General features: G+C 46.1%; 1 protein-coding gene and 1 pseudogene across 16 annotated transcripts in view; one reads left to right on the top strand and one right to left on the bottom strand.

The window, feature by feature from the left end:
* NUPR2 (nuclear protein 2, transcriptional regulator) overlaps positions 1 to 27,823 on the bottom strand; it is a 129,603-nt gene that overhangs the window by 23,140 nt on the left and 78,640 nt on the right. For 7 of the 16 annotated variants that reach the window (XM_073008794.1, XM_073008793.1, XM_073008803.1 and 4 more), the window contains one exon: positions 12,453 to 12,595. The exons of the other annotated variants lie outside the window; for them this stretch is intronic. The gene's annotated coding sequence lies outside the window, so the exon portion shown is untranslated. The remainder of the gene's footprint in view (positions 1 to 12,452; positions 12,596 to 27,823) is intronic. 16 annotated transcript variants of the gene reach the window in all.
* LOC140709623 (ribonuclease T2 pseudogene) lies at positions 23,110 to 27,125 on the top strand (annotated as a pseudogene).

Raw genomic sequence — 27,823 nt, 5'->3', positions numbered from 1 at the left:
CCAAAATGCTGGGATTACAGGCGTGAGCCACCGCGCCCAGCCGCACTGTGTCTTTTTGTAGGTTAATATGATGACTGGTGGTTGCTGGTTCCTGCACAGCCTCAGAATGGGGCTGGTTGCCGGGGAAACAACCATGTGTTCAGAAGGTTGGAATTTTCAGCCCAACCCTCGACCTCCAGACAGGGGAGAGCGGTTGAAGGTTGAGTTGATCATCAGTGGCCAATGATGTGACCAATCACGCCTATGTCATGAAGCCTCCATGAAATCCTTAAGGGACAGGGTTCAGGGGCCTTCTGGATAGTGGGACACGTTGGGGTTCCTGGAGGGTGGTAAGCCCAGAGAGAGCGCAGAAGCTCCCCGCCCCTTCCCACATGCCTGGCCTCATGCCCGTCTCCCATCTGGCTGTTCATCTCTATCCTCTGTAATATCCTTTGCAATAAATAGGTGAACATAAACATTTCCCTGAGTTCTGCGAGCTGTTCTGGCAAATTGTCTTCAGATAGATAGCATCAGAACTGAATTGAATTGAATTATAGGACCTCCAGTTGGTGTCTGCTGGAGAATTGCTTGGTTCGTGTGTGGGGGAAACGCCCCCCTCCACATCCTACACATCTGATGTCAGAAGCGTTGTGTTGAGTGATGTGTGATTTTCCTTTTTTCCTGTCTCTCAGAGTCATCAAGACAAAGAGTATTTGAAATTCGTCCCTGTGCAAGAAATGTCTCCAAATCTTATAGTAATCAAATAAATTAACTTTATGAACATAACATCATTATTAACAAGTTATGATGCTCAAATAAACATTTGCAAACCCTCAATAATACGAAACTAGTTTTAGTCAACCGTGCTTGCTATCAAAAATGGTATTACAAATTTAAAAATCATTTCAAAAGGCAATCAAGGTTTATGTGGCCAAAAAATTGGAGGTTAAAAATGTATTACAAAGGGGTGTCAGGTAGTTAAGAAATAAACATATCTATTATTTTCCTGGTTTTGTTGTATTTGTCTGTTTTTAAAATTTGTAATTGGCAGTGTGCTCTTCCTTCATTCTAAATAAATATTCATTTTGTACCAAATCTGGTGCTTATAATTTTAATTATTTTTCTTAAAGAAGGCTTTTCAAATTGTGTAAGTTACAGGATCCACAAAACCTACATCCACCCTGACTGAGTTTTAGAGAAATTTAAATACAAATGTGGCCAGTGACTGGCCAAGGAGTTTATCATATAGGAGGAGAGATGAGACAAATTCATCCAAGAAGAATACCTGGCAGGATGTGACAAAAGTCTCAAGAAAAATGTTAACAATGATTTTTGGGGTTCAGGGGTCTCTGGGGACACCTTCACCAACATCTCAGCTCTCCCAGCCAGCCTTTTTTTTTTTTTTTTTTTTTTTCTTCTAGAGACAGGTTCTTGCTTTGTCACCCAGGCTGGAGTGAAGTGGTGTGATCATCGCTCACTGTAACCTGAGCTCAAGCAATCCTCTCACCTCAGCCTCCTGAGTAGATGGGATGACAGGTGCACACCACCACACCTGGCTAATTTTTATATTTTTTTGTAGAGACAGGATCTTGCTATGTTGCCCAGGCTGATCTCAAACTCCTGGCTTCAAGCCCTCCTCCTGCCTCGGCCTCTCAAAGTGCTGGGATTACAGGCATGAGCCACTGCACTGGGCCCCTTCTTTTAAAAAAATTTTAGATTCAGGGGGTACATGTACATGTTTATGACATGGGTATATTGCATAATGGTAAGGATTAGGCTTCTAGTAAACGTGCCACCTAAATATTGAACATTGTACCCAATAGGTAGTTTTTCAACCTTTCCCTCCCTGACCACGTTGGGAATCACCAGTGTCTATTATTTTCCATCTTTCTGTCCATGTATACTAAATGTTCGCCTCCCACTTATGAGTGAGAACAGCTTTCTGTTTCTGAGTTAGTTCACTTAGGATAATGGCCTCCAGCTCCATCCATGTTGCTGCAAAGGACATGGTTTCATTCATTTTAATGCCAGCCAGACCTTCTTGCATTCACAATACTCTTCCTAAAAGGAAGGCTCCTTAAAAAAAAATCACCCTTCCATGTATAAACTACATGCTCAGAATGACACATCCATGTCTCTGTTATGCTGTTTTCCTGGCCTGTAATGTCCCTCCCCCAGAGGAATGTCCCAAGTCCACAGCAGTGTTATGGAGAGACAATGGATTCCAGGCTTGAGACCTGGGCTCCCTTCCTCACCAGCTACATGACCTTGGCTAGCTCATTTGGCTTTTCCTCACTTCTAAAGTAGGGACTAAAATACCAACCAATGCCAACCTCAAGCAGTATAGAAAGGCACTAAATGGGTTCATGCATGTAAAACACCTGTCAACTTTAAAGCTCTGAACAAATGTTACATGTTATTACTACCAATCCTTCAATACCCAATTCAAATGCTACCACCTTTACAGTCTCCCCCAGCCCTCATCCCATCAATCATCTCTTCTTCTGTGCATAATACTTGCTTCTCTGTTTTCATGTATTTAATTTTTACTGTATTATTATTGTAAAGTCATTCACTTATTTATTCATTCTTTTATTTTATAAATATTGATTGAGCTCTCCCTCTGTAGGAGACACTTGCTTTCTCCCTCCCTGGATTTATAAACTGTCTGGGCAGAGACTCTCTTGTTCTTATTTGTGTCCTCGAGAGCGGGTAACTCATTATCTTGCACCCTCTAAGGGCTCGGTAATGGTTGTTTTTCATGGGTGACATGTGAGCTGTGCCTTCAAGGTTGGGAGGATTCAGATTAGGTGTGGATGGGTATTCCCAGGAGATAGAGTACAAGCCCTGCTTCCTTCCAGGTGGTAATTCCATCATGGCAGGACATTAGAATCATCTTGGGGAGCTTTAAAAAACATGGGGGCCAAGCGAGGCAGCTCATGCCTGTAATTGCAGTGTTTTTGGAGGCTGAAGCAAGAGGATCACTTAAACCCAGGAGTTTTAGACCAGCCTGGGTAACATAGCAAGACTCTGTCTCTACAAAAAAAACTTTAAAAAATTAGCCAGGTATGGTGGTACACACCTGTAGTCCCAGCTATGCAGGAGGTTAAGGTAGGAGGATCACTTGAGCCCAGGGGCTGAAGGCTGCAGTGAGCTATGCTTGTACCACTGCACTCCAGACTGGATGACAGAGCAAGACCCTGTCTCAAAAAAAAAAAAAAAAAAGAAAGAAAAAAAGACAAGGGGCTGCTTGAGCCCTGCCCCCAGAAATTCTACTTTAACTATCCTGGAATGAGACCTAGCATTGAATTGTGTGTGTGTGTGTTTATTTATTATTATTATTATTATTTTGTGGTGGTTGTTTGTAAAGACAGGGTCTTGTTATATTGCTCTGGCTAGTCTTGAACGCCTAGCCTCAAGCAATCCTCCTGCCTTGGCCTCCCAAAGCACTGGGATTATTAGCAAGAGCCAACATGCCCAGCCCATTGAATTTGTTTTAAATCACCCCTTCCCTCCAGTGATTCTAATGTACACCTGGGTTTGCAGCCACAGCTCCAAGACAATTTTATTAACTGGTGACTGACACTTGCACACCTAGCGATTATCTTTAGTTCACTGGCCCATCATGGGGATGACTCTGGGGATAACAAATCCTACTTAATTTCCTCATGCCTGAATCTTGGGAGGCCGACCTACCCCTTCCCCCTCCCTCAGCTGTGCCTGGTAAGCGGTCTTTGATAGTCATTTGTGTTTTTGGTGTCCTGCAAAGGCCAGGTCAGACATGCCACCAATAGCTTTCTAGTTTTTTGATCTAAGACGCCATTATTTCATTGGGCAACATGGAGCGGGAGACACAGCCGTGCCGGAACTGCACATTCTCCTGTTTGTCACTTTTCTAGAACTTCTTCCTCTGCTCCATGGATTGAAAAACAAAAAGGGGCCAGGCACGGTGGCTTACACCTGTAATCCCAGCACTTTGGGAGGCCGAGGTGGGCAGACCACCCGAGGTCAGGAGTTCGAGACCAGCCTGAGCAATATGGTGAAACCCTGTCTCTACTAAAAATACAAAAATTAGCCAGTCGTGGTGGTGGGTGCTTGTAATCCCAGCTACTTGGTAGGCTGAGGCAGGAGAATCGCTTGAACCCAGGGGGTGGAGGTTGCAGTGAGCCAAGATCACACCGCTTCACTCCAGCCTTGACAAAAGAGCAAAAGTCAATTAAAAAAAAAAGAAGAAGAAGAAGAAAGAGAAAAAAAGGACATATCCATTCACCACAAGGACAGATCCCTTCACCAAAGAGCTAAAGAAACCTTCAGAGACTCTCCCCCATTTCCCACTTTTCCATTTCGTCTCACTGTTTCTAGAGCTCTAATGGAATTTTTACACTTCATTTGTTTGTTTTTAGTTTGCTCATTCTTGTGTTTTCTTTCTTTCCTCCTCTTGAACAGCTTCCCCTCCAGGTGGAGCACCTGTGATTATGCCTCCCGTGCTGACTTGCAGAGCGACATTTAATAACAGGGGCGCTTTGCTGACAGCTGTTTTGATAATGGTGGTGAGGAAGGTTCTTTCATGGGTGCAGTTGCAGAGAAAGCTTGGCCTGGTATCACAGTGTGAGACGTTCTGGGATCCACCTGTAATTACACCTTCTCAACCTCACCTATCCACCTCCTTTTCAGAGCAGAACTATACAGAGTGACACTTACCTCCCAAGCAGAGGAGGTGCTGACTTTTCAAGCAGATCAAGGCAGATTTGGGGTTGGGAAATTAGTATTTCATTCTTCATCTGCCCTGTGGGTGCAGTCACTACCACAGAAAAACTTCTGGCTGGAGTTGGAAAGATCACCCCCACAGGGGGTAACAGCATCTTTATCTTGATGGCTGGGCTTGTTTCCAATAGAAATTATGCCTCCATTACAGGCCATTTAGACCATTAGTGATGTGTTTACATTTCCACAAGAATGTTTACCTTTCCCTGCAGGGAACCGAGGTCAGTCCCTTTCCGAGTTAGGATCAAAGCTCTCTGCTTCATCTTAAACCTTAGGGAACCAGCCCTTAGGTTTGGGAGTTCAATTTCCACTCACTAATGGGCTCTGCAGGTGTCTTTGTTTTTCATTTCCACTCTCTAAGTGCCCTTGTCAGTCTCAGGCCGGCCTCCCTGGGTGCTAGAGAATTCAAAACAAGTAAAAGAGGAAAACCATGGAGAGCAGGAAACTGAAGTTACTCTGGAGATCCTTTTGTCTGCTGGATAAGTCACTTGATTTCTCCTTGCCTGTTTTGGGATTATGTTGGTAACTACCTACTAGGTTCATGGGAAGGTTGGGTGAGTAAAGGCACAGATACCCTCAGCAAATGCAAGGCAGAGCGCCCCTGCTCATTGAAAGGGAGCTGTTGTTATTTCAATGCTCTTTCTTCCATCATTACAAGAGGGGACCAAAGTCCTGTCTGGATGGTCCCCCCTACCCCTACCTACCCCAGGAGGGAATCCATAAAAAAAATACAAAGAAGCCTTCTGAAATCTTCAGTACCTGGGAAAATCAAGAGTTGGAGGACCCCTTTGATGCTTTTTTAATTTTTATTTTTTTTGAGATGGAGTCTTGCTCTGTCACTCAGGCTGGAGTGCAGTGGCACAATCTCAGCTCACTGCAACCTCTGTCTCCTGGGTTCAAGCAATTCTCCTGTCTCAGCCTCCCGAGTATCTGGGATTACAGGTGTGTGCCACCATGCCTGGCTGTCTTTTATATTTTTAGTAGAGACAGGGTTTTGCCATGTTGGCCAGGCTGGTCTTGAACTCCTGACCTCAGGAGATCCGCCCGCCTCGGCCTCCCAAAGTGCTTGGATTACATGTGTGAGCCACTGTGCCCACCCCTCTTGATGCTTTTTAATCCCAACTACAGCAAAAATCTAAGGTTTTTTGTTTGTTTGTTTTTGAGACTGGGTCTTGCTCTGTCACTCAGGCTGAAGTGAAGTGGTGTGACCATAGCTCACTGAAGCCTCCAACTCCTGATCTCAAGCGAGCCTCCTGCTTCAGTCTCCCAAGAAGCTAGGACCACAGGCATGCGCCACTGTGCCCACCTAATTATTATTACTTTTTTTTTTTTTTTTTCTAGAGACATGGTTTCACTATATTGGCAAACATGAAGTTTACTCACCATGTTGTCTTGGCAAGCTGACAGCATCTTGTTAGTTACCTCATTTATGAATGGGGGTGATTATATCTACCTCATATGGCAGTCATGGGGATTGGGTGAGATAACCTACATTTGTGGTTTCCAAACATACCTAGGCTGCCAGGGGAGATGACAAGTTGAAAGGAGATCAGCAGGGAGAAAGGAGCACCTCCCTTCCCTGGCTGCCACCTGCCACTCCATCACGTTACTCCAAATACATCTGGTTTGCATTATTAGTCTTCTTTGTGAGACTTTGTTTGCAGAGAATGTTCTATAGCAGAAAAATAGTTTGAAAACTACTAACCAGAGTGAGGGTCTTTAATGACCTGGGAAGAGCAAAACTAATGTATTATGATCAATTCATTCATACATTCATCAAATATGGATTGTACCTAGAGCTGTTCTAAGCACTAAAGATTATAGCCATGCAGCCAGGTGCCGTGGCTCATGCCTACAATCCCATCACTTTAGCAGGCCAAGGCATGAGGATCACTTGAGCCCAGGAGTTTGAGGCTACAGTGAGCTATGACTGCACCACTGCACTCCAGCCCTAGTGACAAAGCAAGACCCTGTCTTTAAAAAATAAAATAAATAGATATAGCAGTGAGCACAATTATAGGGAAGACAGATAGTCAGCAGACGATAAATATATAACATGTCAAGTGCCATGAAGAAACATAAAGTGAGGTTAAATTAGTGGATGATTGATGGTGTTATTTAGTAGGGTGGTTGGGAAAAAAACTTTGCTGATGAAATGGTATTTGAACACACATAAGGGAAAGAGGGTCTGAACCATGCAGACATCTGGTGGAAGAACATTCCCACAAGCACAGGGATCAAAGGAGCGCAGAGAGGGAGAAGAGAGAAAATTTGACCTCAAGTGATCCACCCGCCTCGACCTCCCAAAGTGCTGGCATTACAAGTGTGAATCACTGCGTCTGGCCTCAATAACCACTTTAGAAGTATAATCTTTAACTTACTGTATCTGCTACCGCAGTGAAAGAATGAAAGTTACCCAAAATAAGTAATTTAAATATTTTACTGTGTCATTTTATAATACCATGAAAACTCAAAGGGAAATGAGAAAAAAAATTATGTTTCCAAGGCACAACAATATATCGAAAAGTAGAGATTAGGAAGAATACGAGTCCAGTGGAACATTTCCAATCCACTCTAAAATTAGGATTCAAAACAGGTTAAAATATATCAATTTGATTTTGTTAAATAGGTTTAATTGTAAAACAATATTTGTCTGATAGAAAACGTTTCCTTCCAGTTGCATTTAAATAGAAATAGAAAAGCTCAAAGTATTGAATAGAAAGAATATTTGTGATTGGAAAAAAACAAAGAACTTCATTAAGTAGTAAAGAAGACACATTGAAGAAGCAAAGGATAAATGTAACGATTATAAAGTTAAGCAGTAATGGCCTGTATTCAGCTCCCAGTTTTCAATATCATCTACTTAGCAGCCCTGAAACAGCCTTTCCTAATTTTTAATTAAAATGCCTTTAAAAACACAGAAAAATAATAAAACCCACAACTCCATGGAAAACCGGGACCGATAGTCAATCTATTTCTAGATAGAATTGGGAGATTTTCCTCTACGAAGCCAATGGAAGGAATAGCTCACTTGGGCTGAAAGTAGATACTCTGCTTCCTCTCCAGTGTTTCATCTCCAGTTCAAGGTACATATCACCAGAAACTCGAGCAGTAGCCCATCTCCTACAAAAAATGTTCATTTTTAAAGGCTATAAGAGTGCAATTTCCGTTCCCCCAAACTCTACCTCTCCTCACCCAAATCAGGGGCTCTTTTTTCAACATTCAGTCGGAGCCTGTCATTCTCAAAAATAATGAACCCAAGTAGGTGGGCTGGACTGGTAGGAGTCTGGGCATAAGATACACCTTGAAAGGTGAAACCCTAAGGAAGAGTTATTATTTTATTCATTTACTTATGAGTAATTAGTAAAGATGAGCTTTCGTAGTGCTCTATTTTGTGACCTGTGGGTAAGGTTTCACTTCCTACACTTGTTAGAACCTCAGGCTTTGGGAGTGAAAGGCATCATCTTTTGTAGCAGAACCTCCCTAGCATAAACTCACCACATATTGAGAATCAGGTGTTTTTTTTTTTTTTTTCTTCAGATGAAGTTTCACTGTTGTCTCCCAGGCTGGAGTGCAGTGCAGTGGCACGATCTAAGCTCACTGCAACCTCCGCCTCCCAGGTTCAAGTGATTCTCCTGCCTCAGCCTCCTGAGTAGCTGGGATTATAGGTGCATGCCACCATGCCCAGCAATTTTTTGTATTTTTAGTAGAGGAAGAGTTTCACCATGTGGGCCAGTGGGCCAGGCTTGTCTCAAACTCCTGACCTTAGTTGATCCACCCACCTCCGCCTCCCAAAGTGCTGGGATTACTGGAGTGAGCCACCATGCCCGGACGATAATCAGTCATTTTTTGTTGTTTTTTGAGACGGAGTCTCGCTCTGTCGCCCAGGCTGGAGTGCAGTGGTGCGATCTTGGCTCACTGGAAGCTCGGCCTCCCGGATTCACGCCAATTCTCCTGCCTCAGCCTCCCGAGTAGCTGGGACTGCAGGCACTCACCACCACGCCCGGCCTGGCTAATTTTTTGTATTTTTAGTGGAGACGGGATTTCACTATGTTATCCATGATGGTCTTGATCTCCTGACCTCGTGATCCGCCCACCTTGGCCTCCCAAGGCGTGAGCCACTGCGTCTGGCCTCGAGAATCAGTCTTTTTTTTTTTGGAGACGGAGTCTCGCTCTGTCACCCAGACTGGAGTGCAGTGGCCGGATCTCAGCTCACTGCAAGCTCCGCCTCCCAGGTTTACGCCATTCTCCTGCCTCAGCCTCCCAAGTAGCTGGGACTACAGGCGCCCGCCACCACGCCCGGCTAGTTTTTTGTATTTTTTAGTAGAGACGGGGTTTCACCGTGTTAGCCAGGATGGTCTCGATCTCCTGACCTCGTGATCCGCCCATCTCGGCCTCCCAAAGTGCTGGGATTACAAGCTTGAGCCACCGCGCCCGGCCCGAGAATCAGTCTTAAAAGCTGCATTCACTGAAGCTCTGAGAAGGGTGTTTGACCCAGCGCACAAGTAAACACCACAGGCAACGCACATATTCAACCATTGGTAAGTATCATGACTAAACATCTCTCTCTGCTGTCAAGGACAAGGAAAGAGACCCCACCACCGTGACCACCACGTGCAAAATGCATAAATAACAAGTCAGGTATGGTGGCTTATGACTGTAATACCCGTCCTTTGGGAGGCTGAGGCAGGAGGATCGCTTGAGGCCAGGAGTTCAAGATCAGCCTGGGAAACACAGAGACCCTGTCTCTACAAAAAAGTTTAAAAATCATGGCATGGTGGTGCACGTCTGTAGTTCTAGCTACTCAGGAGGCTGAGGTGGGAAGTTGAACCCAGGAGTTTCAGACTGCAGTGAGCTATGATTGCACCACTGCACCCCATCCTGGGCAACGGAGTATGAATATGTCTCTAAAATAAATAAATGATGAGTAAAATAATAATAGAAACCTGATGAAAAAAAATGCATAATAAGTGGGCAAAGGATTTTACTACCTAGACTAAAAGGAGGAGCAATAAAAGAGAAAATTTTATTTTATTTTATGTTTTGGGACAGAGTCTCACTCTGTTGCCCAAGCTGGAGTGCAGTGAGGCAATTGTAGCTCACTGCGACCTCTACATCCCAGGATCATCCATCTTCCAATCTTAGCCTCCCGAAAAGCGGAGACTCCAGGCATGGACCACCTTGCCCAGCTAATTTTTGTATTTTTTGTAGAGACAGGGTCTCGCCATGTTGCCCAGGCTGGTCTTGATCTCCCGGGCTCAAGAGATCCACCCTCCTCAGCCTCCCACAGTGTCGGCATTACAGGCATGAGCCACCACATCTGGCCTAGAAAACTTAGGTTTCTAATTTTTTTTTTTTTTTTTTTTTTTTTTAGAGGGAGTCTGGCTCTCCCCCAAGCTGGAGTGCAGTGGTGCAATCTCGGCTCACTGCAAGCTCCACCTCCTGAGTTCACGCCATTCTCCTGCCTCAGCCTCCCGAGTAGCTGGGACTACAGGCGCCTGCCATCATGCCTGGTTAATTTTTTGTATTTTTTAGTATAGGCAGGATTTCACCATGTTAGACAGGATGGTCTTGATCTGCTGACCTCGTGATCAGCCCGTCTCAGCCTCCTAAAGTGCTGGGATTATAGGCGTGAGCCACCACACCTGGCCTGAAAATTTATTCTTTTTTTTTTTTTTTTTGAGACGGAGTCTTGCTCTGTAGCCCAGGCTGGAGTGCAGTGGTGCGATCTTGGCTCACTGCAAGCTCCGCCTCCCGGGCCGACACCATTCTCCTGCCTCAGCCTCCCGAACAGCTGGGACCACAGGCGCCCGCCTTCGCCCGGCTAATTTTTTGTATTTTTAGTAGAGACGGGGTTTCACCGTGTTAGCCAGGATGGTCTCGATCTCCTGACCTTGTGATCCACCCACCTCAGCCTCCCAAAGTGCTGGGATTACAGGCGTGAGCCACCGCGCCTGGCCTGAAAACTTATTCTTGATAGGCAACGTCTAACCTCTATGATCCAGGAATGCAAAGCCAAAAGAGAAGAGGCTGAGTTGAAAACACAACAAAATAAGAAGGAAACTAAACAAGGTAAGAAAAACTTGCAGAGAAATTTAAAACATCATTGGGTAAAGAGAATGACCTCTTCATTAACTATTATATTGCCAAGGCCTAACACATCATCTGCAGGGTACAAACCTATATTTCAAAATAGGCAAAGCACAGAAAGGTCATTACTTCATATCCTAAATATTAGAATATGCTGGGCTCTGTGTAAAAATTGTCCTCTATTAGTAGGTTAATATACCTTGATTTTTCTGATAATCTCATCTAATTACAAGCTATTAGGTTATGATTTACCTCATTCATAACCAACAATTCACATTGCTGATACATTGGATGTAGCTGGGGAAAATAGGAACAGCTACAAAACAGAATAAAGTTCATTAGATCAGGGGTCCTCAAACCCCGGGCCAAAGGCTGGTACCAGTCTGTGGCCTGTTAGGAACTGGGCCGCAGAGTAGGAGGTGAGCAGCAGGCCAGTGAGCGTGACCGCCTGAGCTCCACCTCCTGTTGGATTAACAATAGCATTAGATTATCATAGGAGCGTTGATACGGGAGGGGCGTAGGGAAGTGCTGGGTAGAGAGGAGTGGGGTCCCTGGCAAGGGCTCCACCCTCGGGCCTGTGCCCACAGACCTACATGAGGACAGGCATTCCTGTTTTAGTGCTTAAATGTTGCATTTTCCAAAACTGCTCTGGCCCACCACACCCCCCATCCTGTGCCTATAAAAACCCTTGAGACCCCCGCAGGCACACACACAAGCAGCTGGACACCAAGATGAACACACTGGCAGAAAAACACACCCACAGACGCTGGCAGGCCATTGATGATGGAACAACACAGACACCAAGGGGAATTCAGCAAAGGGCAGTCAGAGGAGAGCCCGGCTGCTGAGCAGCCTGACTCCAGGAGAAGAGAACCTTCCCACTCCATCCCCCTTCTGGCTCCCCATCCATCTGCTGAGAGCTACTTCCCACCACACAATAAAGCCTTGCACCCATCCTCCAAGCCCAGCTGTGATCCAATTTTTCAGTACACTAGGGCAAGAACCCGAGATACAGAAAGCCCTCTGTCTTTGCCATAAGGCAGAGGGTGTAATTGAGCTAATTAACACAAGCTGCCTGAGCATGGCTAAGCTGAAAGAGCACGTGGTCACAGATGCGCACTGGGGCTTCAGGAGCTGTAAAAACTAACACCTAGACTTGCCTGTCTGCATGCTCCCGCTAGGGGTTTGAGCAGCAGGGCACTGAAGAAGTGAGCCACACCCCCATTGCATGCCCTGTGAGGGAGATAAGGAAAAACTTTTCCCATTTCAACATTAACCCTATTGTAAACTGTGCACGTGAGGGATCTAGGTGGTGCACTCCTTATGAGAATCTAACTAATGCCTGATGATCTGAGGTGGAACAGTTTCATCCCACTACATCCCCCCACCCCCAGCCCCCTCTGTGGAAAAATTGCCTTCCGTGAAACCAGCCCCTGGTGCTAAAAAGGTTGGGGACCGCCGCATAAGATCCTATAGAGATAATTCTGTCACTGGCCCTTATTAGGGTTATGCCCTGAAGAGCTAATAAGTTAATGGCATTTCTCCAAAATTAGAGAAGCATAGAAAGCCGGTTAAAACCATTAGGGTCAGTACCTCTTTTGGTTTGGACATGTACTTACATGCCTTCCTCTTGTTCAAGACAACTCCCTGCACTGTCAGTACCCCTCCATCACATCGGTTAAAGGATATAATAATTGAGCAATACTTCATCCTGTTCAAAGTGTTCTCACATCCATCATGTCATCAGAGCCTCACAGCAGTCCTGAAAGGAAATAGATCAGGTGTCTGCCTGTGTCCAGACTGGAGAAGTCAGTGCAGAAAGAAAAAGATGACTGTGGCTTTCCAAGGCAGCAGGGGAAAGAATGGTAGATTCGTACCTCTCATCATAAACCTTTGCCCGCTTTTGAGCCACTATGAAACTTCAGGCCACAGTGCCCAAATCTAACACCTGAGTCATGGAAACCTTAGCCTACAAACACAACCAGGACTTCCTCACAAGGGACTGGCTGAGAAACTGCTCAAATGACGGTTTGCAAAGATCCTTAAAAACAAATCAACAAGGCCGGGCTCGGCGGCTCATGCCTGTAATCCCAGCACTTTGGGAGGGCGAGATGGGCAGATCACGTGAGTTCAGGAGTTCAAGACCAGCCTGGCCAATATGGTGAAACCTCGTCTCTACTAAAAATACAAAAAAATTAGCCGGGTGTAGTGGCACACACCTGTAATCCAAGCTACTCAGGAGGCTGAGGCAGGAGAATCACTTGAACCTGGGAGGTGGAGGTTGCAGTGAGCCAAGATTACGCCACTGCAATCCAGCCTGGGCAACAAGAGTGAGACTCTATCTCAAACAAAAACACAAAAACAAATCAACAAAAACACAGTCGATCTCAGGTACTTTGGGGAAGGCAGGTATAGGAGGGGTATGGAAGTGTGGTTCTAGATTGTTGATGTGTTGCATTTCTTCAGCTGAATGTTGGCACGTGGATGTGCTCAAATTGTGACAGTTCATTGATCTGTGTCCTTATAATTTGTGCATGTTTCTGTGTCAAGGTTGTGCTTCTGTAAAAGTAGAGATTTTTAAAGGCACAGATACCTTACTAATTTCATACTCGCCTTTGCGTCTGTTTTCGTCTCTCAGTTTTTGCATTCTTCTCTCCCCTCCCAGGGTGAATCACCCTACTCGTTAAAATTGTACTACAGCAAATGTTAGTAAATTATGTGCCTTGTGGTGGTGATGAAGTCAAATCAAATACATTTGTCACTGAAGAGATGGCCTCCAGCTGTTTATCTGGGAGATATAATGGAATACTAATGGGATAAACACTAGAAGTTGCCAGTTTTGTTTTTACTATAGGTGCGGGCTAAAATATGAGAGAGTGAATTTCACTGAGTTTAAAATACAAACAGGCCGGGCGCTGTGGCTCAAGCCTATAATCCCAGCACTTTGGGAGGCCGAGGCGGGCGGATCACGAGGTCAGGAGATCGAGACCATCCTGGCTAACACGGTGAAACCCCGTCTCTACTAAAAAATACAAAAAACTAGCTGGGTGAGGTGGCGGGCGCCTGTAGTCCCAGCTACTCGGGAGGCTGAGGCAGGAGAATGGCGTAAACCTGGGGTGCGGAGCTTGCAGTGAGCCAAGATCGCACCACTTCACTCCAGCCTTGGCGACAGAGCGAGACTCCGTCTCAAAAAAAAAAAAAAAAAAAAAAAAAATACAAACAGAATTTTAAAAATACATGATAGTTCTTCCAAAGAATTTAACACAGGTGATCTCAAAATCAATTCCTCATACTCCATCCGTAAAGAATACAGAGGATGCTCTTATTTACATAGTACAACTGGGACTTTATTTTAAGCCCAAGCTCTCTATGTTCACTACTGATATATGTACTTATCCCTGCATTTCACATTGCATTTGCTCAATTTGTACTTTCCAAAAATACTTGTTATATTGCTTACCTTTGAGCCACACCCACTGCCAAATAGAAGTTTTAAAGATTTCAACAAAAATGAGCTGGGCACAGTGGCTCATGCCTGTAATCCCAGTGCTTTTGGAGGCTGATGCAGGAGGATCACTTGAGGTCAGGAGTTTGAGACCAGCCTGGGCAGCATAGTGAGAGCCCATCTCTACCAAAAAAGGTTTGTTTTAATTAGCTGAGCCACCTCACACCTAAAGTCCCAGTTCCTCAGAAGACTGAAGTAGGAGGATCACTTGAGCCCAGGAGATCAAGGTTACTGTGAGCTATGATTGAGCCACTGCACTCCAGCCTAGTTGACGGAATAAGACCCTGTCTCAAAAAATATACCTACATTGGACGAAAGTGACAATGAGCTTTGAAAATATTTAAGTGACTCAAAAAGTGGATTTATAATTTAGAAGACAATGATATTGCAAGTAGAAGTAAAGTGTTTGTGTAAAATTTAACAAATTTTAAACATGTCTGATGGCATTCTATAATACTTCTGGAACATCCTGCGTGCTCTCCAAATTGAACCACAAACTTGGGTCCCACTCTGAGGATGCCTGTCATCCTAGAGAGGTGAAATACAGCAAGCACAGACCCAATAAAGACACCAAGACATTAGCGCAGTTCATTGTTATCAAGCATCTTTTGACTTTTGGTTTATCCAGTTGCAAAGGTGTGAGGTCTAGGTCCCATGATCCCTTCTTTGGACAAAGCCACTAACACAGAGAGCAGTTAAGCAACACATCCAAGCTCCCAAGACTGAAACCCAGGTTCCCAGGACTGTTTTGTGACTGTTCATGAAGATAGTTAGAAATCACAAGGTCGGCGGGGTGCCATGGTTCACGCCTGTAATCCCAGCACTTTGGGAGGCTGAAGCGGGTGGATCACCTGAAGTCAGGAGTTCAAGACCAGCCTGGCCAACATGGCGAAACCCCATCTCTACTAAAAATACAAAAATTAGCTGTATGTGGTGCCGCACACCTGTTATCCCAGCTATGTGGGAGGCTGAGGCACAAGAATCACTTGAACTTGGGAGGTGAAGGTTGCAATGAGCCGACATTATGCCACTGCACTCCAGCTTGGGAGACAGAGGGAGACTCTGTCTCAAAAAAAAAAAAAAAAAAAAAAAAAAAAAAAAAAAAAGAAGTGGGGCATGGTGGCTCACACCTGTAATCCCAGCACTTTGGGAGGCCGAAGGGGGCAGATCACAAGGTCAGGAGTTAGAGACCAGCCTGGTCAACATGGCAAAACCCCGTCTCTACTAAAAATACAAAAACCAGCTTGATGTGGTATCGCATGCCTGTAATCCCAGCTACTTGGGAAGTTGAGGCATGAGAATTGCTTGAACCTGGGAGGCAAAGGTTGCAGTGAGCCGAGATCATGCCACTGCACTCCAGCCTGGGATGCAGAGTGAGATTCTGTCTCAAAAAACAAAAAACAAAAAAAGAAAAGAAAAGAAATCACACAGGTCAAGCATTCATGAATCACAGTGGTAGTGTAACAGGAGGCAAAATATGCTTGTACTGGGGATGCTGTCATAGATATGCACTGAATGTTGGAGGTGCAACTGACCAAGCCCCAGGACCAAACCCATCAGTGATGGTAGCAGTCGTCAGAAGGAGATGCAATGGAGCAAGCAATAGGCAGTCTACGTTGGGGGACAGTCAGTATTTGCAAAGCATGACACTAGGCTGTTATTATCAGAGGTCTTGCAGAAAGGCAGAGCCCTAGATCAAGAAAGTCCATCGTGATGCAGGCAATAGGGTCTAACTTCCAGTAGAGCTACAAGTGTTCTGGACAAGGCTGAGTACTGGGCTCAGGAGACCTTGCAGGGTTTCAAGACCATCCACAGTCAGAAATCAAGCAGATTCCATTACAGGCATGTATTAAGGTGTTCAGGTTTTTTTTTTTTTTTTTTTTTTTCCCCGAGACAGAGGTTTGATCTTGTCACCCAGGCTGAAGTGCAATGGCGCAATCTCAGCTCACTGCAACCTCCGACCCCCAGGTTCAAGCGATTCTCCTGCCTCAGCCTCCCGAGTAGCTGGGATTACAGGCTAATTTTTGTATTTTTTTGTTTTTATGGAGATGGGGTTTCACTATGTTGTTCAGGCTGGTCTCCAACTCCTGGCCTCAGGTGATCCACCTGCCTTGGCCTCCCAAAGTGCTGGGATTACAGGTGTGAGCCACCACGCCTGGCAAGGTGTTCACTTTTCTAACCTCTCCCTTATGTATGTGTGTGTATATATATGTGCATGCGTGTGTGTGTATGTGTGTATATATACACGTGTCTCTATATTTATACATATATATATTATACTATGACAGAGACCCTGTCTTAAATATATATATATATGTGTGTGTGTGTACGTCACCATGCTCAGTATGGTGCTCGTATACGTATACGTATCTATAAATATATATAAATACATATATGTATAAATATATATACGTATACGTATATATAGATACGTATATACTTATAAATACATATATACACGTATATACATATCTATAAATATATACATATACTGAGCATGGTGACACACACACACACACATATATATATTTAAGACAGGGTTGTGTCACAGTGGCACAATCACAGCTCAGCTCACTACAGCCTTGACCTCCCAGGCTCAGATGATCCTCCCACCTCAACCTCCCAAGTAGCTGGGACTATAGCTATGCGCCACCACACCTGGCTAATTTTTGTATTTTTTTGTAGAGACAGGGTTTCGCCACATTGCCCAGGCTGGTCTTGAACTCCTGAGCTCAAGAGATACTCCTGCCTGAGCCTCCCAAAGTGCTGGGATCACAGGCATGAGCCACAGTGCCCAGTCGTCTCTCCCATATAGTTTTGCATTTAACCCATCACCTCCCCATGCTGAGAAAGGCTCGTCCAAATAAGTCAACACCAGGAAGGGAGAGAGGGAGCAGACAAGTGAGCAGTTCTTTACCCCGCCACCTCTCCAGGATGACTGCTTGCCTCTTTCCCTCTGTTTAACATGAGCCTGTTCACTGAGCCACAATTTTCAGAAAAATTCAATCTCCTTGAATTAGAACCAGAGAAACACATTGTTCTTCAATATTTTCTGCCCCATCAGATCAACCTTACCTTTCCCCTTCAACCATCTTTCCATTAAAAATTATTTTAAAATACACACAAAGGGGAAAAGGCAGCCCAGCGTGCATGCTGATTACACTGTGTTCATTTCTTCTCAAGCACAGCCTGCTAACAGAATCATGTTACACATTTGTTTCACACTCTGTTCTATTCTGTAATGCACAGTTGTTAGATTCTCGCTTGGCAGACATAGCAGAACCAACAGGATTATACAGTTCACATCTGGAAATATTCCACAATCTTTATAGACCAAAATCTGTGTTGGGTTTCTTCCCTCCTATGCCAACCAGGTAAAACAAGAAAGAGAGGAGGATACATTTGCTCACCCAGAGAAGCCCCATCAGAGAAACCACCAGGATAATGGAAATCGATGTTCTCAGGGCTGGTGACTTATTCTGGATGTGAAACCCACATGTGGCAAGTAAGCAAAGAGAACACTTGGAAAGGCTTGGGTGATAGGCTTTTAACGCTGTCAAGGGAAACATTGAAATCCTCCAATTTGTGAGTACTATGCCAGCACATTTTTTCTCCAAAAACTGGAGCACAATCCAGACCCTAAATGAGGCAGAGTCATAGAGAGACTAACTAACCAACCAATACTCAAATTCGAGGAAGTCAGCTGGGCTTACTGGTGTCGTCGTCCTCACCGCAGGTCTCACATAGGGCAGGTTTCTGATTCCCGCCTCTGCACAGATTTCTGCAACGCAAGGAGTTACGGGGCCACTCGAGGATAATGAAACCCACAAAAGTGAAATTGTCACAAGAAGAACTTAGCACCGTGGTGCTCAGCCTTTGACGTGCATCAGAATGGCTCTTTGAATGTCTGGGTGCAAACCTACCTAGTTGGAATCTCTGAGGATGGGATCCGGTGTGTCTAATTGTGAATGATGGCAGGCGTGAGTTGGCTGTGTCCCCTCCCCTTTTCAGAACAATGGTTTCTCAAAAAACATTGATATTCAGTTTCATTTATTTTTACATCTCACTCTACCATCTGTGATGAGTGATTTCTTTTTTGGACAGGACTTCATCACAGAAATATTCCATGGAAGGCCATCTCACTGTAGATTAAAATGGAGTGAAAAATGCAAGGGTCATATCTCCATGCCGAATCCATTAGCTCTTATTCCCAGCCCTTTCTCACCTCATCTAAACTCCAGTTCACTCGCAGCCAGTATAGAAAAGGCAATAGCTTTACAAAATCTAGTGTCCTCTTCTCAGGATTCAAATGCATAGAATTTTCCCTACCAAAAAGGAGCCAAGATTGTACAATCCTTATGTGCATGTGGACCCAAGCCAGATGCAAATCATGACCTGGCCCTGTTTGGAGAGCTGGCTGTGGTGCAGGGAAAATAGCCCAAGCCCGAGAGTTCAGAGACCCAAAGCCATTTCTGTTTTCACCACTTAATAGCTTTGGGGCACTGGGCAAAGCGATCTCCTCTGAAAGCCTCAGCATCTTCAATTTGACACAGGGTTGTAATAAAATTATATAGCTTTCCATATAAAGACAAGTTCTTGCTATGTTGCCCAGGCTGGTCTCAGACTCCTGGCCTTAAGTTGATACTCATGCACTCATCTTCCCTCCCTATCTTCACCTTCTAATCGGCTCCATCCTCAGACTAGGAGCCTCACCAGGAGCACTGGAAGAACTTGTGGATGAGACAGAGCTTCACCCTTGGTTGGTGCTGCTTTGCTCTTAACTATTCCTTGACCCAGTTTTGTGACATTACTTCTGCTCTCTGTGGCAAGCCTTGCTGGCTCTGACTGTGGCTATTTGATCCCCCTCCTGACAGTCTCAGATCTGAACTGGTGCGGGAAGGAGAACTAACTCCCTCCAGGCCTCACTCTGACATTCAGCCTCAGTTTCCCATCACCTAGGTGCCTCTGCCCCCATTTCTCAGGAGCATATTCTGATACCTAGACTTGCACCTTGTGCACCCAAACCAGGATCCACCTGGAGTCTCACCTTTTCATTTGTTTTCTGTTTTAGTCCAGCTCATAGTCACCCATTTAACATTCTAATTCTCATCTTGGACTGAAGCCCTAACCTTCAGTCCCAACCCAGTCAGTGAGTGACTCAGCCTGCTGCCTATGGAAAAGCCTTATTTATTTATTTATTTATTTATTTATTTATTTATTTTTTGTTTTGTTTTTTAGAGGCACAGCCCTGCTCTGTCACTCAGGCTAGAGTGCAGTACAGCACTCAGGCTAGGTATGATCATAGCTCACTGCAGAGTCCACCTCCTGGGCTCAAGCGAGCCTCCCACCTCAGCCTCCTGAGTAACTGAGAACAGAGCATGCCCAACTAATGTTTTTTATTTTTTGAAGAGACAGGATCTTGCCATGTTGCCCAGACTGGTCTCAAATTCCTGGCCTCAAGTGATCCTCCTGCCTTGGCCTCTCAAAGTGCTAGGATTACAGGCATGAGCCACCATACCCAGCCCCAGAGAGGCCTTCTTAATGCCAAGAGTCTGCAGGATTGTCCGGCTAGATACACCCCACCCCCTTCCCAGGTGCTCTATTTCTGTGCACTGCCCACCTGCCAATCTTGTCTAAGCGGCAACTAGAGATGGCCTCACTTTTCTTCTATCTGCTGCTACCGTACCTGCAGCTAGGCTGTTGGCCCCAGACTCTGGCTCACCCCAGGAGGCGGGCTTGGTGCCAAGACCCAACCCCTTCCAGCCTGGCTCACCCTTCCCATCTCTGGTCAACGAAGTCCCACCCCTTACTCTGAGCCTTGCCCTTATAACCTGTTGCCTCTACCCTAATTTTAAAAAATGCACACCCCAAGTTGACTTAGAGTACCACCCCATCTGCGGCCACCCATATGCCTGAGGCATTGAACTCTGCCAACCACTCTCTTTGGACAGTTTATTATACCCTTGGTGACTGTATTCTTTGCTTGTGTTGCTGTAACAAGTTACCACAAACTTAGTGGTTTAAAGGATGCAATGTGTTATCTTTATTTATAAAGAAAGGGTGATAATGTGAGCCATGGGCAATGGCTGTAAATACAGATGAAGCTTTGCTCGCTCACTGGCCCAGTTCCTAACAGGCTACATACTGGTACCTTCCTTCCTTCCTTTCCTTCCTTTCATCCATCCTTCATTTGTTTTTTCTTTTTCTTTTTTTTTTTTGGAGACGGAGTCTCGCTCTGTCACCCATGCTGGAGTGCAGTGGCGCGATCTTGGCTCACTGCAACCTCCGCTTCCCAGTTCAAGCAATTCTCCTGCCTCAGCCTCCTGAGTAGCTGGGACTACAGGTGCACGCTGCCACACCTGGCTATTTTTTTTGTATTTTAGTAGAGATGTGGTTTCACCATGTTGCCCAGGCTGGTCTCGAACTTCTGAGCTAAGGCAGTCTGCCCGCCTCGGCCTCCCAAAGTGCTATGATTACAGGCATGAGCCACTGCACCCAGCCTCCATCCTTCATTTCTTTCATCCATCCTTCATTCCTTCCATCCTTCCCTCCTTCCTTCTCTCCTTCCTTCTTTCCTTAGGTGAGGCAATATTTTTCCCATGCATGATTTTCTTTAACTTGCATAACAAATAGTTCCTATTCCTGGCTGTACATATCTGAAAGTATTCCTCCAGATCCAATAGCTGAAAAAGCAAGGTTTAACCATACTATGAATTTATCCACGAATACGAGAATTGGTCAAGGACCTCCTTTATGGTAGCAAGTAAAAGATGAAACCAGTGCTCTAGATAAGAATAAATGACCCCATGTTGACCTGTTCATGGCTTTCATAGTGATAACATAAATAGGCAAATATTCACTCCTGCTGTGCGGCCAGTTCCTAACAGTCCAAGGACTGGTGCCAGTTACCGTCTGTGGCCCCTGAAGAGGTGGACATCTTTGGGGGCCACTATTCTGCCTGCCACAGAGATGGGGACACTTCTCTCTCCTAGTTCTCTCTTCTTTGCTTTCTGACCACTCTGCCTCATTTCCCTTCATTGGCTTTTTATTCTTCTGTGATTTTTTTTTCTTTAAGGCAGGATCTTGCCCTGTTGCCTAGGCTGGAAAGCCATGGTGCAATTTTGGCTCACTGCAACCTTCACCTCCTGGGCTCAAGCAATTCTCCCACCTCAGCCTCCCAGGGATCTGGGACTACAGGTGTATCCCACCGTGTCTTGCTAATTTTTGTACTTTTTTGGTAGAGACAGGGTCTCGCCATGTTGCCCAGGCTGGTCTCAAACTCCTGGGCTCAAGCAATCTGCCTGCCTTGGCCTCTCAAAGTGCTGGGATTACAAGTGTGAGCCACTGCACCCGGCCCCGGTGAGCTCTTACATGTTGTCCCCCCACCACGATTTCACCGTGGCCCTGTTTCTGCTCTAAATGTCCCTGTGCACGCCTACCAATATGGCTTAGGTCATACACTGATGAATTCCTGAGTAGATATCTCCAGCCTAATCCTTTCTCCAAAGTTTCAGACCTATATGTCCAGTGGTCAGACCTCTCTGCCTGTGTAGACGGCAAGACCAGTGTTCCCAGGGGGTGATATGCCCCAAAACAAAATTAAAAAATAGCTCATGTCAGAGCCTCAACAAGGGGACCTCTGGACATGATTTTGTCCCTCCTGGGTGCAATGAGCAAAAAGAGACAAGTTCATCCTTGCCGGAGAAATCAACATAGACAAGCAGAAGAAATAAACACGTATTAATTTTTTACTAATCTTCCTTTTCTGATATGTAAATAGTCCCATTTTCCCACATCTTACTTTCCTAGTACCTTCTCCATGAAAGAAAAAAAAAAATACTTAAACATAATACGAGGAAGAAAATTACAGAGGATAAGAAGGTAAATGGCTATCCCTTACTGGGAACTTACCAGGAATTTTGTAGAGCACAGTAAGTGAAATATTAAATATCCCATTTAATCCCCATGAAGAGCCAGTGAAGTATTTTAAAAATCAAATGAACAAAGTATGGCCTTGGAGGTTAAGTAACTCACCACGTTCATACCACTGTAAAGGAGGCTGAGCCCAGCCTTGAGCCAAGATCTGCCTGACAATGATGTCCATGCATCTTGAGATAAGACAGAAGGCATATGTTCAAGAATAAAGAGCATGTAAAAGCAAACAGGCAATAGCTTCTCTTCTTCCATAAGGCAACACTCATACTGTAGCAGGACGAGCCACAGACAAAACTCCTCAGACACCGGATTAAAGAAGGAAGAGGGTTTTTATTCGGCCGGGAGCGTTGGCAGACTCGCGTCTTAGGAGCCGAGCTCCCCAAGAAAGAAATACTTGGCATTTTTAAAGGCTTACAGCTTTAAGGGGTCCACGTGAAAGGGTCGTGATAAATCGAGGAAGCGTAGGAAACGTGACTAGGGGCTACATGCATCAGCTAACAAAAAGTTTTACAATGCTTTTTTCATACAGTGTCTGGAATCTACAGATAACACAAGTAGTTTAGTCCAGGGGTTGATGTTATTATTATTACTTTGTTTAACTCCTAGGGCCAGGTGGTGGTGCCAAGGTTGTCTGGCTATTTATCTTACTTTTGTTTTTTTCTCTCTTTCCTCCTGTCTTGAGAACTAGGCAAGGTTGGGGGAGGAGGGCAGCAGGAGTAGTAGTGGTCTCCTTCCTTAATACTTTCTGGTGTCTTTTAATTTTTTTTTTTTTTTTTTTTTTTTTTTTTGAGATGAAGTCTCTCTCTGTTACCTAGGCTGGAGTGCAGTGGCTTGAATTTGGCTCGATCTGCAACCTCCTCCTCCTGGGTTCAAACAATTCTCTTGCCTCAGCCTCCCCAGTAACTGGGATTATAGGCTCACACTACCATGCCCAGATAATTTTTTTTTCTGGACACAGTCTTGCTCTTATCATCCAGGTTGGAGTGCAGTGATGCAGTCTCGGCTCACTGCAATCTCCACCTCCCTGGTTGAAGCAATTCTCCTGCCCCAGCCTCCCCATTAGTTGGGATGACAGGTAAGCATCACCACGCCCAGCTAATTTTTTTTCATGTTTTTAGTAGAGATGGGGTTTCACCATGTTGGCCAGGCTGGTCTTAAACTCCTGACCTTGTGATCCAGTGGCCTCACCCTCCCAAAGTGCTGGTACTATAAGCATGAGCCACCGTGCCCCACCATGTCTTTTAATTTTTAATTTGTATGGGTACACAGCAGATGTATGTATTAGGTTGGTGCAAAAATAATGGCAAAAAAGTGATTATTTTTGCACCAACCTAATATGGGGTACCTGAAATATTTTGATACAGGCATGCAATGTGTAATACATCAGGGTGGATGGGGTATCCATCACCTCAAGTATCCTTTCTTTGTGTTATAAATATTCCAAATATACTATTTATTTATTTATTTATTTATTTATTTATATATTGAGATGGAGTCTTGTTCTGTCATCAGGCTGTAGTGCAGTGGCAGGATCTCAGTTAACTGCAACCTCCTCCTCCCAGGTTCAAGAGATTCTCCTCTGTAGCTGAGACTACAGGAGTGCGCCACCATGCCCAGCTAATTTTTTTGTATTTTTAGTAGAGACGAGGTTTCACCATGTTGGCCAGGACGATCTCGATCTCTTGACCTTGTGATCTGCCTGCCTCAGCCTCCCAAAGTGCTGGGATTACAGGTGTGAGCCACAGCGCCCAGCATAAGTTATTATTTAACGTACAATAAGTTATTGTGGACTGCAGTCACCCTGTTGTGCTGTCAAATACTAGGTCCTATTCATTCTATCTAACTATATTTTTATACCCATTAACCAACCTACATCCCCCCTACTACCCTTCCCTTCCCAGCTTATAACCATCCTTCTACTCTATCTGCATGAGTTCAACTGTTTTGTTTTGTTTTGAGATGGAGTGGCATGAGCCACTGTGCCCAGCCAAGTCCAGTTATTGAATAATTTTTTATTAAGAGCCTACCATGACCAGGGCAGTGCCAGGCACTAGAGGTACCATGATAAACAAGACAGACGTGCTCTCTACTCCGATAGCTTAAAATTCACTGATCATTCCATTTCATTGGGGACGCTGACAATGTAGAAAGTGCTCAGGAGAAGGCAGATGGGAACGAGGTCAATAAACCATATGGTGGGCTTAGCAAAAAAAATACTGGTAATTTCTGCCACTGGGTGATGAGCGTGGGCGGAAGGGGTCATATTAGAATTCTATTTTGAGGTGTTTCAGAAACTTCCGTAAGTCACGTGGAGTTGGCATGCTGAAATGAGGTAAACATGATGAGTGTTGCCCAAAAGGATACCCTTTAAATTTTTAGCACTTTCCAAACCAGTGTGGTCACAACCAATGCTAACAGGAGTGGTGTGAAGTAGGCAGGGGAGGTAATAACTATGCTTATTTTATGAATGAGGAAAACACTAGATTCGACTCATAGAGGCTTGGAGTTAGAAGGAACTTAAGAAGCCTGCTGTCAGTTTTCCATCCTAATGTTTAACTTGACAATGATCCCACCCAGCACAACACATTACATCAAAAGTTATAGGAAGGGCCAGGCGCAGTGGCTCACAGGCCTGTAATCCCAACACTTCAGGAGGCCTAGGCAGCCTAGCGCAAGCGATGGGGAGGGAGGGGGAACGATGAGGACAGGCTGGATGGGGAAGGGGGGAGGAGGCTGGGGTAGCGGAGGGGGACGGGGGTGGGTGGGGTTGGCGCGGGCGGTAGGGGGATCAGGGTGGGGACCCCGCGCCTCGGAGGGGCTGGGAAGGCCAGCATGTTGGGGGAGGCGCCAGGGCCTCTGGGACTGGGCCTGGCTGCGCCAAGTTGGGGCTGACATGAAGTCCCCTGCATTTGTGGGGGTGGCCCGTCCCTCTGGGAGAGGATCCCTCACAAGATGACTTCCCAAGTCGCGCTCCGAGGCGGCTCTTTGCGGATCCCACAGAGATGCCTTCTGGGCTCCTGGGGCCCGCGGGGAGGGGAAGGTGAGGCCCAGGGCTGGATGAGGCCAGGCCTTTCTAGGAATGTTGGTGCTCCCAGCGTCCAGAGGTTTCCAGGGGAGTGGCCCGAGTACGTCCCCGCCTAATTATGGAGCCATCCCTCGGGCTGCGCAGTGGAGCGCCGAGGCGACGGCTGCGGGGAGCCGGGGCGGCCAAGCACCGTCCGCAGTCAGGAGGTCCCGGGCAGCTTGCAAGGCGGTTGCGGCGTGCGGGCCGCAGGCTTGCGGAGTGCGCGAGTTGGGCTGAGGGCTGTCCCTGGAGCGCCGGGTGGCCTTGGGGCCCGCACGCCCACTTGCTGGCGGGGGGTGGCGCAGACATGGGCGGTCACCCCCAGGGCGGTCCAGGGTAGCCGGAGCCAGGAGTAGGGGAGTGGCGCAGAGCTGCGTGGAAAGGCGCGGGGCGCCTGCGTGGCGAAGGAACTCAGCTGCCTGACACGCCTGCAAGGCCTACGGAGCTACTCGGGCCACAACCTCTGTAGGCCAAACGCGGGGCGGGGCTTGAACGCTGGGCGGGGCCCTGGCGTACGGTGGGGACATGTCGGCCGGCGGGGGGCGTGCTCTCCAGGGGGCGTGGCTCTCTGCTCCGATGAAGGCCAGAGGGACTCCTTGGGCTGGGCGGAAACGCGACTGATTGTGGCTGCGGACAGGCGGTGAATGCAACGCGGAGGACCTGGGGTCGCGGTGGGTCGCCAAGCCGAGCCCAGGACATGTGCGCTTGGCGCACGAGACTGAAGGGGAGCGCGGAGGGGTCCGGGTCGCCAGGGGCTGCTGGGCCCTTCCCTGAGCCCGGCGCGGGGCACGCTAGGAGCTGGCTCAGGCGAACCCGGTGGCGGCAGCTGCCGCGGGAGGAGCTCGGCGGCTCGGGGTCCTGGGAGACAGCGTTTCTCCCGGAAGGCTTCCTGGGGCGGTGGGTGGGAAGTGGGGGCCGGGGCGGCAGCGGGAGGCGTCATGTCTCCGCAGGTGGGCACCATGCTCCCTGCAGCCCTGCGCGGGGCCCTGCTGGGCTGCCTGTGCCAGGCCTGGCCTGAGATAGTATATGAGAAAGTGCAGAACGACTGTAGAGCCCCTCCGGATTACTGAACAATACGTGGACTATGGCCCGATAAAAGTGAAGGATGTAATGGATCGTGGCACTTTAATTTAGAAGAGATTAAGGATATTTTGCCGGAAATGAAGGCACACTGGTCTGATGTAATTCACTCGTTTCCCAATCGTAGCCACTTCTGGAAGCATGAGAGGGAGAAGCATGGAACCTGTGCCGCGGTGGTGGACGCACTCAACTCCCAAAAGTACTTGAGCAGAAGCCTGGAACTCTACAGGGAGCTGGACCCCAACAGTGTGCTCCTAAAACTGCGTCTAAGCGCATCCATCAATTACTAACAAGTTGCAGATTTTAAAGATGCCCTTGTCAGAGTGTATGAAGTGATACCCAAAATCCAGTGCCTTCCGCGAAGCCAGAATGGAAAGACAATTGGTCAGATAGAACCTTGCCTCGCTGAGCAAGACCAGTAGCTGCAAAACTGCATGGAGCAGTGCAGGTAGGGGGTGGGGTTGGAAAGCAGCCATCCCCCAAGTAGGAAGTTTGGCTGGCGGATGGGGCTGCCAAGAGCCGGGGTCTGAGGGTCAGTGAAGATGCCCCAGTGTTTTATTCCCCCACCTAAAAAAAGCAAGCATCGATGCCCAAGTTTGGGAAATACTCTGTTTTAAAAAGCAAGAGAAATTCACAAACTGCAGCTTTCTAAAAAACAACAAAAAACAAAAACACAAAAAAACTGCAATTTCTTTTGCACCAACCTAATACAGTATATCTATATCTGTTAGTCAAATTACATATATCATATGTGTATATAACATATACCGTGTATATCTAATGTAAATTGTATATAATGTATATATAATGTGTAATGTATATATAAAAGGTAATGCATATATCCTATATAATGTATATGTAATGTGTGTATATTTATATATGAGAGGAGATTTATCATGGGAATTGGCTCACGGGATCATGGAGCCTGAGAAGTTCCACCATTCGCCACGTGCAACCTGGAGACCAGGAAAGCCCGTGGTGTAATTCAGTCTCAGCCTGAAGATCTGAGAATCACGGGAGGTGATTATGTTAACTCCAGGTTTAAATCTGAAGGCCTGAGAACTGGGGGTGCTGCTGATGTAAGTCCTAGAGTTCAAAGGCCCAATAACCCAGAGCTCTGATGTCTGAGAGCAGAAGATGGATGTCTCAGCTCAAGAAGAAAGAGTCAATTTGCCCTTTCTCTACCTTTTTGTACCATTCAGGCCCTCAATAGATTGGATGGTGTCCTTCCACATTGGTGAGGGTCAATCTTCTTTACCCAGTCTACTGATTCAAATGCTAATCTCTTCCAGAAACATCTTCACAGATGCACCTGGAAATAATGTTTTACCAGCCATCTGGGCATCCCTTAACTCAGTCAAGTTGACACATAAAAGTAATCATCACATTGGTATATGAAGAGGATT

Source organism: Chlorocebus sabaeus, chromosome 21 (assembly GCF_047675955.1).
Source record: "Chlorocebus sabaeus isolate Y175 chromosome 21, mChlSab1.0.hap1, whole genome shotgun sequence".
Classification (NCBI taxonomy): domain Eukaryota; kingdom Metazoa; phylum Chordata; class Mammalia; order Primates; family Cercopithecidae; genus Chlorocebus; species Chlorocebus sabaeus.
The sequence above is the reverse complement of the archived record's forward strand: the minus strand, read 5'-3'. Positions and strand labels throughout refer to the sequence as shown.